Source organism: Lonchura striata, chromosome 36 (genome assembly GCF_050655825.1).
Source record: "Lonchura striata isolate lonStrDom1 chromosome 36, ASM5065582v1, whole genome shotgun sequence".
Classification (NCBI taxonomy): domain Eukaryota; kingdom Metazoa; phylum Chordata; class Aves; order Passeriformes; family Estrildidae; genus Lonchura; species Lonchura striata.
Genome location: NC_140738.1, coordinates 3661721 through 3671649, shown reverse-complemented (window position 1 = coordinate 3671649; position 9929 = coordinate 3661721). Strand labels below are relative to the sequence as shown.

At 51.9% G+C, this 9929-nt stretch overlaps 1 pseudogene; it reads right to left on the bottom strand.

Annotated features, from left to right (window-relative positions):
- Positions 1-332: 332 nt before the first annotated feature.
- LOC146764047 (olfactory receptor 14J1-like) lies at positions 333-4744 on the bottom strand (annotated as a pseudogene).
- Positions 4745-9929: the final 5185 nt, after the last annotated feature.

Here is a 9929-nt window from a genome sequence, read left to right as displayed (position 1 = left end):
CCCTGGATCTCTGTTGCAGATGGAAGCTGCTGGTGCCATCCTCACCTTTTACCTCTCTTTGGAATGCAAACAGATGTTCCCAGCTGTGTTAAGCAGGATTTGCTCAATGTTTCTATAAATCTTTTGTGTTCCCCATGGAATGAAGGGGCCATTTTGGCACTGAGGGCATGACATGGAAGCAAGGAGTCAATTGTGACCCTGGGGTCCCATGGAACCAAGGGGCCATGGTGACACAGCAGGGCCACGTGGATTCAGTTGTCCATTGTGACACTGTGGATCCAAGGAGACCATGGAGACACCCCCAGAACCTCATGGAACCAAGGAGTCCAAGGTGACCCAGCGGGGCTGCATGGAGCCAATGGTCCATGGTGACACTGCCCATCCAAGGAGGCCATTTGGATACTGTGGAAGCTCATGGAGCGAGGTAAGTAATTGTGACACTGAAGAACTTCATGACACCAAATATCCATGGGGACACAGCAGGGCATCATGGAACCCAGGAACTACTGTTGGCAGTGTGGAAACTCCTGGAACCAGGGGCTGTTGTGGCACTGCAGCACCAACACAGCTGCTGCACCTTGTCCCCTGTCCTGCACAGCTCCTTGGGAGGCACGGCAGGAGCAGCACCCTGGGAGCCTCAGGAATGCCCCTCTGGGATCCATGGCACACACTCCCAGGGGCTGGAATTCCAGTTCCCAGCCGGAAAAGATGTTCCTGCCCTTGAAGGAAAAGCTCTTATGAAGGAGCCAAAAGCCAAGTAGAGCAGGATCCTACAGTGACATTTCACTGCCAGCCTTCCTAACTTCACCCATGGTTGTCGTAGCTCATGGATTGGGAATGAAATCAGGACAGGGTCTTTGGTGGGAGCTGCCCTGGGTCAAAGGAGACACTGAGAGAGAAACAGAGCAGGCAAAGGAAGGCAGGAGAGAAAGGAGGTGTTTTAGTTTGGAAAGACAGGTGTCTTCTAAGGAAGGCAGAAGCCTCCCCTGAAATGGAAAAATGTAGAATCTTTCAGAATTGTTATAAATTTGAAATTAAGGGGGCCTGTCAGGTAAAAAAATATGGGAGCAGGAATAACAGTTTTTTATTAGGGAAGAAAATAGAACTATAAAATAAACAATGCAGTAAACTAAAACAACAATGACAGAGTGAGAATACAATGTGACTCCCTGTTGGACAGGGTGTTGGCTGGAGTCCAATGGGAACTGTGGGTGCAGTCCTCCAGGAGTGTTAGGTGTGGTTCTGTTGGAGAAGTGATCCTGTAGGAATGGGTGTCTTCTTCTGAAGAGGAAGAGGCAGCTGTTCCTCTGAGAAATCCAGCCCAGAAAAAGCTGTGTTGGTGGGCCAGAATCTCAAGACTAGATGCAGGTAGGAATGCTTGGCTCCTCCCTCTGGGCGGAACATCTCACAATGGGGTGTTACAGTTCTTATCAGTCATGCAGTGACATTCAATAGCCCATTATCAGCAGATGTCTCCCCTGAGGGAGGATTGATTGTGGAAGAGATAAGGAAAAACTGCCCACTTAACACAGGACAACTGCCATACAGATGGCAAATAGAACACATCTTGCTTTTCAGTCAGGGACAGGAGGACACAAACACAATCAGCTGAGAAGGCGGCACTCTGAAAAGCAAACCAGAACTGACAGAAAATGAATGGGACAGAAATCAGTAATCCTGAAAGTTTTATTTATTATCAAAATAAATGACACCCACCCGTCCCCACACAATCCTGATCCCACACCCTCAAATTTGGATCTCACTTCTCCCAATCACCTTCCAACCCCATCTCATCCTGGAGGCTGAGGAATTGAGTAATTTTGGCATGGGAGTGAGGTGGGAACCAGCCATTTTGAGGTGGGATTGAGTCATTTTCGTGTGACAGACAAATCCACCTTGGCTTTTAGAGCGCAAAAATATGGAGAATACTCCCAGATAACCCCCAAGAACCCACAAATCCTCCAGAATATGTTACCAAACTGTAAATTCCACCTCAAATACCTCTTAAATGGTGGGACTTTTGACATCTCTGGTCAATACTCTTTTTAGTAATTTTTCAGGTGTTTTTAAATGATAAAGACAAATCAGAAGAAAATTAGAGCCAAACCAAAACCCAAGACCCCTTGAGCATCCCCTGAGCACTGGACAAAACAAATTCAGCAGAAATCAAATTTAACCCTCTATAAAATGCCTTGAGGAAGTTTTGCTCTTCCCACAAGTCACTTCTGATGGAAACACAAACAAACCCAAATATTAATAGACCAACAACAGAAGCAATTCTGTGGTAATTCGAAATTTCATCAGTTCCAGCACAGCTCCAGCTCAGATGCTGGCAGGTTCCAAAAAACAAAACATTGAAATTTGTCCCAATACAGATTATTAAAAGGAAGGGAACAGTCTGTGTGGCTGTCACAAAGGTGACAGGGATGAAGAAAATAATGCTTCTCCCCCCAATCTTGTGAATTCAGGAGTTATTTCGGAATAACTTGAGCTGGGCTTCTTGTAGGACTTTAGTAGCCTTGTGTTTCTCACCTTGGGGTGAATGATCCTTGTCAGTCTTGCTGGTATCATTTGTTCCCTTTCCTCCAGTGATTTTAACAGACTTTTCAAAGCAGGAAAACAAAATATTTTCTTTACCCTGGCCACCCACAGCTTCCACTTTCCTCATAAGTTCTCCCAAAAGTTGCTCAGAGGAAGCTGCATCAAAGTTTCCAAGAGTTCCTTCGGAAAGAAGCAGAACCTCTGCAGAGGAGGGAACCAGGCTGTTGTCAAAGACACTTGGGGTCAGCCAACAGTGCCCTGAACTCACTGTGCAAAGTAATATTGCAGTTTCGTTAATAAAATTGTTAGAGAGATGCCCCTGCCCCAAATAAGGTGCTAACAACACCAAATCCAAAGTGAATTTTACTGACCAGTAAATGTGAGGTAGAGAGAGATGGAAAGGAAGAGAAAAGGGGAGAAAGCAAGGGAGTGACAGGGACAGAGATCTCCCCTGGTGCAGGGCAAGTGTGACATTGTCCCCTGTGTTCGTGGCCTTCCCAGGGTGGGGGTTTTATACCTGAGCCAGTTTGGGTAAGGGGGGTGGTGTTCACCCCCCACCCCGAGCAGGGATTGCCTCACTGTTTCAGGTTTCAGTGTCAGATGTAACCAAAAGTGTTTTCAGTCCCCATCTCCATAAACTGTTATCAACAGTGGGGCAGTGTTCTTTATCTCTTCCATGGCTCAGCCCTGATAACGCCCTCCAGGGGCCATCTTCTGTTAATGGGCCATTGAGTGTCACTGCAGCACTGATAAAATTACAACATCCCATTGTGGGATGCTCCGCCCAGGGGGAGGAACCAAGTATTCCTGCCTGGATATAATCTCACCCTTGCAACACCACGATCACCTTGCCTACTGGATTCCCAGAGGACAAGAGCTCCATAAGCACCACTGGACCTTCAGAGGAAGACCAGACCCTTCTACAGGATCACTGCTTTGACAGAATCACGTTCATCACTCCAGCTGGACTGCAGCCACCATTTCATCAGACTGCTACCACCACCCTGACCAGCGGGGTGTCAGGTTATATCCTGACTCTGTGAGTTTAAACCAGTGTTTCTGCATCATTGCCTTGATCTTAATTATCTTATTCAATTGTCCTTCTGGCTTAGACTGTCCCCCTGGTTTGCCTTCCAACCAGTAACAAACTCACTGTGCTCATCCCTTGTTTACCTCCCAAAACAGGATTTCCCATACCCAAACATTCGCCAGATGGAGGAGAAGGTTGCAAGGAAAAGGAAGATGCCCTGGGACACCGAGGCAGGTGAGGGGGAAGTCAGTGCCCCTTTCCCCCTCTCTCCTGCCCCATCTCCCAGCTCAGCCTGGCTCCCAGCTGCAGGACAGCCCCACTGCTGCTGCTGCTGCTGCTTCTGCTGCTGCTGCTGCTGCTGCTGCTGCTGCTGCAACTGCTCCTTGTGGGGGTGCTGCTGGCAGGGGCAGGGCCCTGGTGTGGCTGAGCGTTGCCATCTCAGCCTGTGAGCTCCTGGGAGCTCAAGACAGGGCCAGGACTGACCCAGGTTGGCACTGCACTTGAGGACGGACACAGAGAATGGAAAGTGCCCATGGAGTGGTTCTGAGCAAGTCTGTGGGAAGGAGGAGGGAGGGAGGATGAATCCCCTGCCCAAGGCTGCCAAGGGAAGGCTTTGGGAGGGAAAGCAAGCCTTGACCTGACACTAAGTCCTTCAAGGGCTCAGTTGCCCACGCTGAGCAGGATTTCTTCGCGCAGAACTGACAGGGCCAGATGCAGGGATGGGGAGGACATTGATGCGGGCTTCAGTTGAGCAAATTCTGCAGTGCTGACAAAGAGTGAGACTACAGCCAGGTGAGGGAGGCAGGTGGAAAAGGCTTTGTGCCATCCCTCCTCAGAAGGGATCCTCAGCACAGCCCTGACGATCTGTACATAGGAGAAAACAATGAACACAAAACAACAAAATGATAAACTGCTAGTAACCACAAGAAGCCCAAGTTCCCTGAGGTGGGAATTGGAGCAGGATAGCTTGAGGATCTGTGGGATATCACCGAAGAACTGGCCCAGAGCATTGCCATGGCACAGGGTCATGGAAAATGTATTGGCTGTGTGCCGCAGAGCATTGAGAAAGGCACTGGCCCAGGCAGCTGCTGCCATGTGGGCACAAGCTCTGCTGCCCAGGAGGGTCCCGTAGTGCAGGGGTTTGCAGATGGACACGTAGCGGTCGTAGCACATGATGGTCAGCAGGAAATACTCTGCTGAAATGAAGAACATGAAGAAAAAGAGCTGTGCAGCACATCCTGAGTAGGAGATGTTCCTCATGTCCCAGAGGGAATTGTGCATGGCTTTGGGGACAGTGGTGCAGATGGAGCCCAGGTCACTGAGGGCCAGGTTGAGCAGGAAGAAGAACATGGGCGTGTGCAGGTGGTGGCCGCAGGCTACGGCGCTGATGATGAGGCCGTTGCCCAGGAGGGCAGCCAGAGAGATGCCCAGGAAGAGGCAGAAGTGCAGGAGCTGCAGCTGCCGCGTGTCTGCCAGTGCCAGCAGGAGGAAGTGGCTGATGGAGCTGCTGTTGGACATTTCCTGAGGCTGCACATGGGCACCTGTTCATGGAGAAAGGGACAGTGAAGAGTTAGAGGAGATGCCTGTAATTAAAGTTAACGCCATTTCCCATACACCCTCCTCTGCAACACAGATGTATACACTTCTGTATTTGAGAGTTTTGTGGTTTTCTTTTTATGCTGCCTCCATGTTTCTCCTGGTATTCCTGGATATCAGAAACCCTCAGCATATCTCCATCCCATTGATGAATACAGTGAGTTTTCTGAGGAAAGATGATGAGTGGAGACTGAGAGGAGATGATTATTCATTCTGTTTGGAGCTTCTCTTGGCTTTCATTTTTCTCACATGAAGGATGGTCACACTCCCATGTTTCTCTTACAAACCCTCAGGTACAGGTAAGAGCAGATGGATCCACCAGAGCCCAGCTCCACATTTGTAGCCAAGGACTGACCTTGCTCATTTCACCAACCCAGCAGCATTTTCAGTGTCACAACACCTCTGCCTTTCCCCATCAATCTCATAAATCAGAGATTCTCTAGGACAGCTTTGCACTCTGCATTGAAGCTCCCAGCTTGGACTGAAATCTCAGGGACACTTCCAAGTGTCCCTCTGATGGCACTGGATGAAGGGAGGTGCAGCTCCTTCCCTGGCTGCACTGCCAGCATTGCCCAGAGCCGGGCACTGGGGACAGCTGTGTCACCCTGAGCCAGCTGTGCCCCTGCCAGAGCCCCCAGTGCCGGGCAGCTGCTCCCAGCCCTGTGCTCTGCAGAGGGAACTGGGCCCGGGGCTGCAGAGCTGCCCCACGGCTCTGCTGCAGCTCTGCCTGCACAGGAGGGGCTGCACGCCTTGGAGCCCCGGCCCTGAGGGCAGAGGCTTGGCTGGGGCACAGGAGGGAGGGGGCTTGTGCAGAGGGAGGGGCTGCACTGGAGGGGATCCTCTGGACATCTCTAAACTCTCCCTGCCACAGCATTTCTGGGTTTTGTTTTCTCTCCTTCCCTGATCTTCTCTCTGCTTCCGGGAGATTTTCCTCCTGCAAGTGTTTCCCTGTGCCTGATCTCTCCCTTCCAGCATTCCCACACCCCAAATCTCTGTGCACTCTCCTTGGCCTGACAGAACCCTGCCTGTTTGCAGGGCACTGGCTGGGGGCAGGTTCTGTTTGCAGCTGGGAGAAAGGACAGCTCAGACTGAGCCTGATGGCTCCAGCAGAGGTGATGCTGGTGCTGTCCATGTGCAGAGTGGCTGAAAGCACATTAGGGATCTCCTGTGAACCTACTGATCACTAAAAGTAACAGTTCAGACGTCTCATGCACTTGTCAATATTCATAATCAACCTTTAATATTTATCCTTCTTTCCCTGCCACTCTTCAATAGTACACAGCTGACTACAAATTCTTAGGAAATTTCCACATTTTTATCAAAATCCTTGTCTTGGAAATATTCTATGACTAATCAGAAGCCCTCAGTATGTCAGAGCTTCATGAGCATTTCACCTCCCCTGCACCAGAAATACTCAGTACTCACAGGATCTGTGGGCATTGGGATGTTCCAGCTTTAGGAGATCTCTCCAGGAGCTGCAGCTGCATTGTCCTGCAGCCAGAGGTTCCTGTGCCAAGGGCTGGCAGTGATTCTGCCCTGGGCACTTCTCAGCCCCTTCCCAGCCCTGACTGATTGAAGCTCTCTGTGCCTCTGTGCTGTGCCCGGGCTGGCTGCAGGCAGTGCCCCAGCCCTGCTGGGCTGGCAGAAGAGCTGCTCAGCAAGAGAAATGTGCTTTTGAAGCTCTGCTTGGTTACCAGGATCACCCTCTGTGCCAGGAGCCCGGCCCAGCTCAGCAGCACAGACACAGCACAAGGACTTTAATGACCGTCTCAGGGGCTGCTGTTGTTTTCATTAGTCTCATTCCCAGAGAGTGTGCTCAAAAAACTTCTCAAGAACTCAAAGTGTGATTGAAACACTGAAGTTTCTTGGACTTTTAATGGGTCCCACTGAGGGACACGACTGAGAAAGTCCCCAAGTAGAGCATAATGCTGGAGCAGAGATGACAGCAAGGGACAAGCAAGGGGAAGGTGGCTCTGGTGCTGAGCAAACCTGGATGTGTTTCAGGAATGCAAAGGGCCCAGGCCTGAGCCCCAGCCCCTGGCAAGGCAGATTCTGTCCCTCCCTCATTGCTCAGGGCTCTTCCCGGGATGGGCACTGGCATGAGGGGATGTGCAGTGCCAAGGGCAGGACCATGGGGCGGCCCCTGCCAGGCTGCTGAGCAGGGACAAGGAGGCACTGAGGCCCCAGGGCTGCAAGGGTCACTTGTCCCCTGGTGGCCTCAGGCCCAGGGCCAGCAGCCATGGCCAAAGGGCTGCACAGGTTGGCTCTGTCAGGGCCTTGCAGCTGCTGCACATCCCTGAGCCCTCTGCAGCCCAGGCTGTCCCACGGTGTCCCTGCCCTGCGCCTCTGTCCCTGCAGGCTGTCGTCACCCCCGGCTGCCCCACCTCGCTGGCCCTTCCTTTGCTGGCAGCTCTGCCTCCTGCTGCCCCTGCCTGGCCACACAAAGCCTTGGGCTGCTCCAGGCTCCTGCTGGGGACGTGCTGCACCACAGCCCTGCCCTGGGAGGGAAATTCCTTTCTCCTCCTGTGTCCAGTCTGTCCTTCCCCAGCTGCATTTGGGGCATAATTTCTCTCCCTGCCTGATTCCCACTATGGAGAAAAGCTCCACCATTTCCACATCCACCTTTCAAGCCCTGCCAGGCCACTCCTGATCTGTCCTCAGTCTCTTCACAACTGAGCCCAGGCACATCAGCCTCCATACATGGGTTATGTTCCTGAGGCCTGCAAAACCCAGCTCGGGAGATCTCTGGGTCCTGTCCAAGGTGTTTGCAAAGGAAAACCTTCTGCTCATATCACCAGAGGCCAAGGCCAGGCAGAACTGTCCTTCCTGGCAGCTTTTGTCTGGGAGCAATGCAAGGATAGATGGAATTTTGGTGGCCACATTCCAGTTCCTGCCATGGCTCCTGGACAAGAGGGTCAGTTCTTTTCTGCAGGAAGAAAGGAACAGAGCCCCAGTGCTTCTGAGGCAACTGAGATGCGACCATCAGAGGCCAAGGCCAGCCAGAGCTGGCAGGTTTTTTTCTGGCAGATACCCTTGCATACAGGAAATTTTTTAGGGGAAGTACCAATTTTGTCCATGGGTGTCTGAAAAAAGGGACAGTTCTTTTCCATAGCAAGGAAAGCACGGAGCCCCAGTGGTTCATGGGCAGATGAGAAGCAGCCCTTGATATTCCAAGATCAGCCAGACCTGTCAAGTGGTCCCTGGGAGGCCAAGCCTGCCAGACCTGTTCCCTGTTCCCCTCATTCCATGGAGCCTCACAGTGTCCCAATGGTCCCTTGCTTCCAGGAGGCCCTGAGGTGTCACAATGCCCCCTTGGTGACACCAGGCCCTGAAGGGTCGGAATGGTCTCCACGGTTCCACAAGGCCCCACAGAGTCATGGTGGTCTCTGGGTTCCATGGAGCCCCACGGTGTCACCGTGGCCCCAAAGTGTCACAATGGACTTCATGGTTCCTCCAGGTCCTCACTGTGCCACCATGGTCTCCACAGGAAGGGAACAACCCAGCCCCAGTGCTGCAGGGGCAGATGAGCCACAGCCACCAGAGGCCAAGGGCAGCCAGATCAGATGGTGCTGGCAGATTTTGTCCTTGGATATAGGGAATTTTAGAGGTGGACCCCCAGTTTCAGACCTGGCTGCCTGGAGGTGAAGGACGGTTCTTTTCCATAGGAAGGCAAGGACGGAACACCGGTGTTTCAGGGGCAGATGAAAGGTGACCATCAGAGGCCAAGGGCAGCCAGACCTCTCTGTTCTGGTATTTTTTTTGTCTGAAAGAAACCCTTGGATATAGGGAATTTGGGAGGTGGAACCCCAATTTTGGCCATTTCTGCATTGTTAAGAAGGATGGTTCTTTTCCATAGGAAGGAAAGCCCAGAGCCCCCGTGTTGCAGGGGCAGAAGCAGAGAGAGAAGGCTCCTGGGAGGCCGGGCCAGCCAGACCTGTTTGTCCTGGCAGCTTTTGTCACTGAGAAATCCTTGGACCTAGGGAATTCTGGAGGAGGATTCCAAACTTTGGCCATGGGCATCTGGTCAAGATGGATGGTTTTTCCCATAGGAAAGAGAAGCGTGGAGCCCAGGTGTTTTGGAAGAAGATGAGAGGTGGTCACCATAGGCCAAGAGAGCCAGACCTGTCTCTCCTGGACCTTTCATTTGGGGGAAATCCTTGGATATTCAGAATTTTGAAGGTGGAACTTCAGTTCTGGCCATGGGCACCTGGGCAGGAAGAAGAGTTCTTTTCATCAGAAAGGAAAGCACAAAGCCCCAGTGTTTCAAAGGCAGATAAGAATCAGCTCTTTGGAAACCAAGGCCAGCCAGACTTGTCTCTCCTGGAAGCTTTCACCTCGGAGAAATCCATGGATATAGGGAATCCTGGAGGCGGATTCCCAACTTTGGCCATGGGTGCCTGGATGTGAAAGGTGCTTTTTTCCCATAAGAAAGAAAAGCACAGCGTCCCAGTGTTTCACAGGAAGATGAGAGGTGGCCCCTGGGTGGCCAAGCCAGCCAGGTCTGTCTGTCCTGGCAGATTTCATCTGGGAACAATCTTTGCATAGAAGCAAACTAAGAAGAGGAATCGAAATTTTGGCCATGGGCACCTGGAAGAGAAGGACAGTTCTTTCCACAGGAAGGAGAGCACCGAGCCACAGTGCTCCAGGGGCAGATGAGCAGCAGCCCTGGACATGCCAAGGTCAGCTGGACCTGTCAGGTGGCCCCCAGGTGGCCCAGCCAGCCAGGCCTTGATGCCTTGAGAGGCCACCTAGAGCAGAGGCT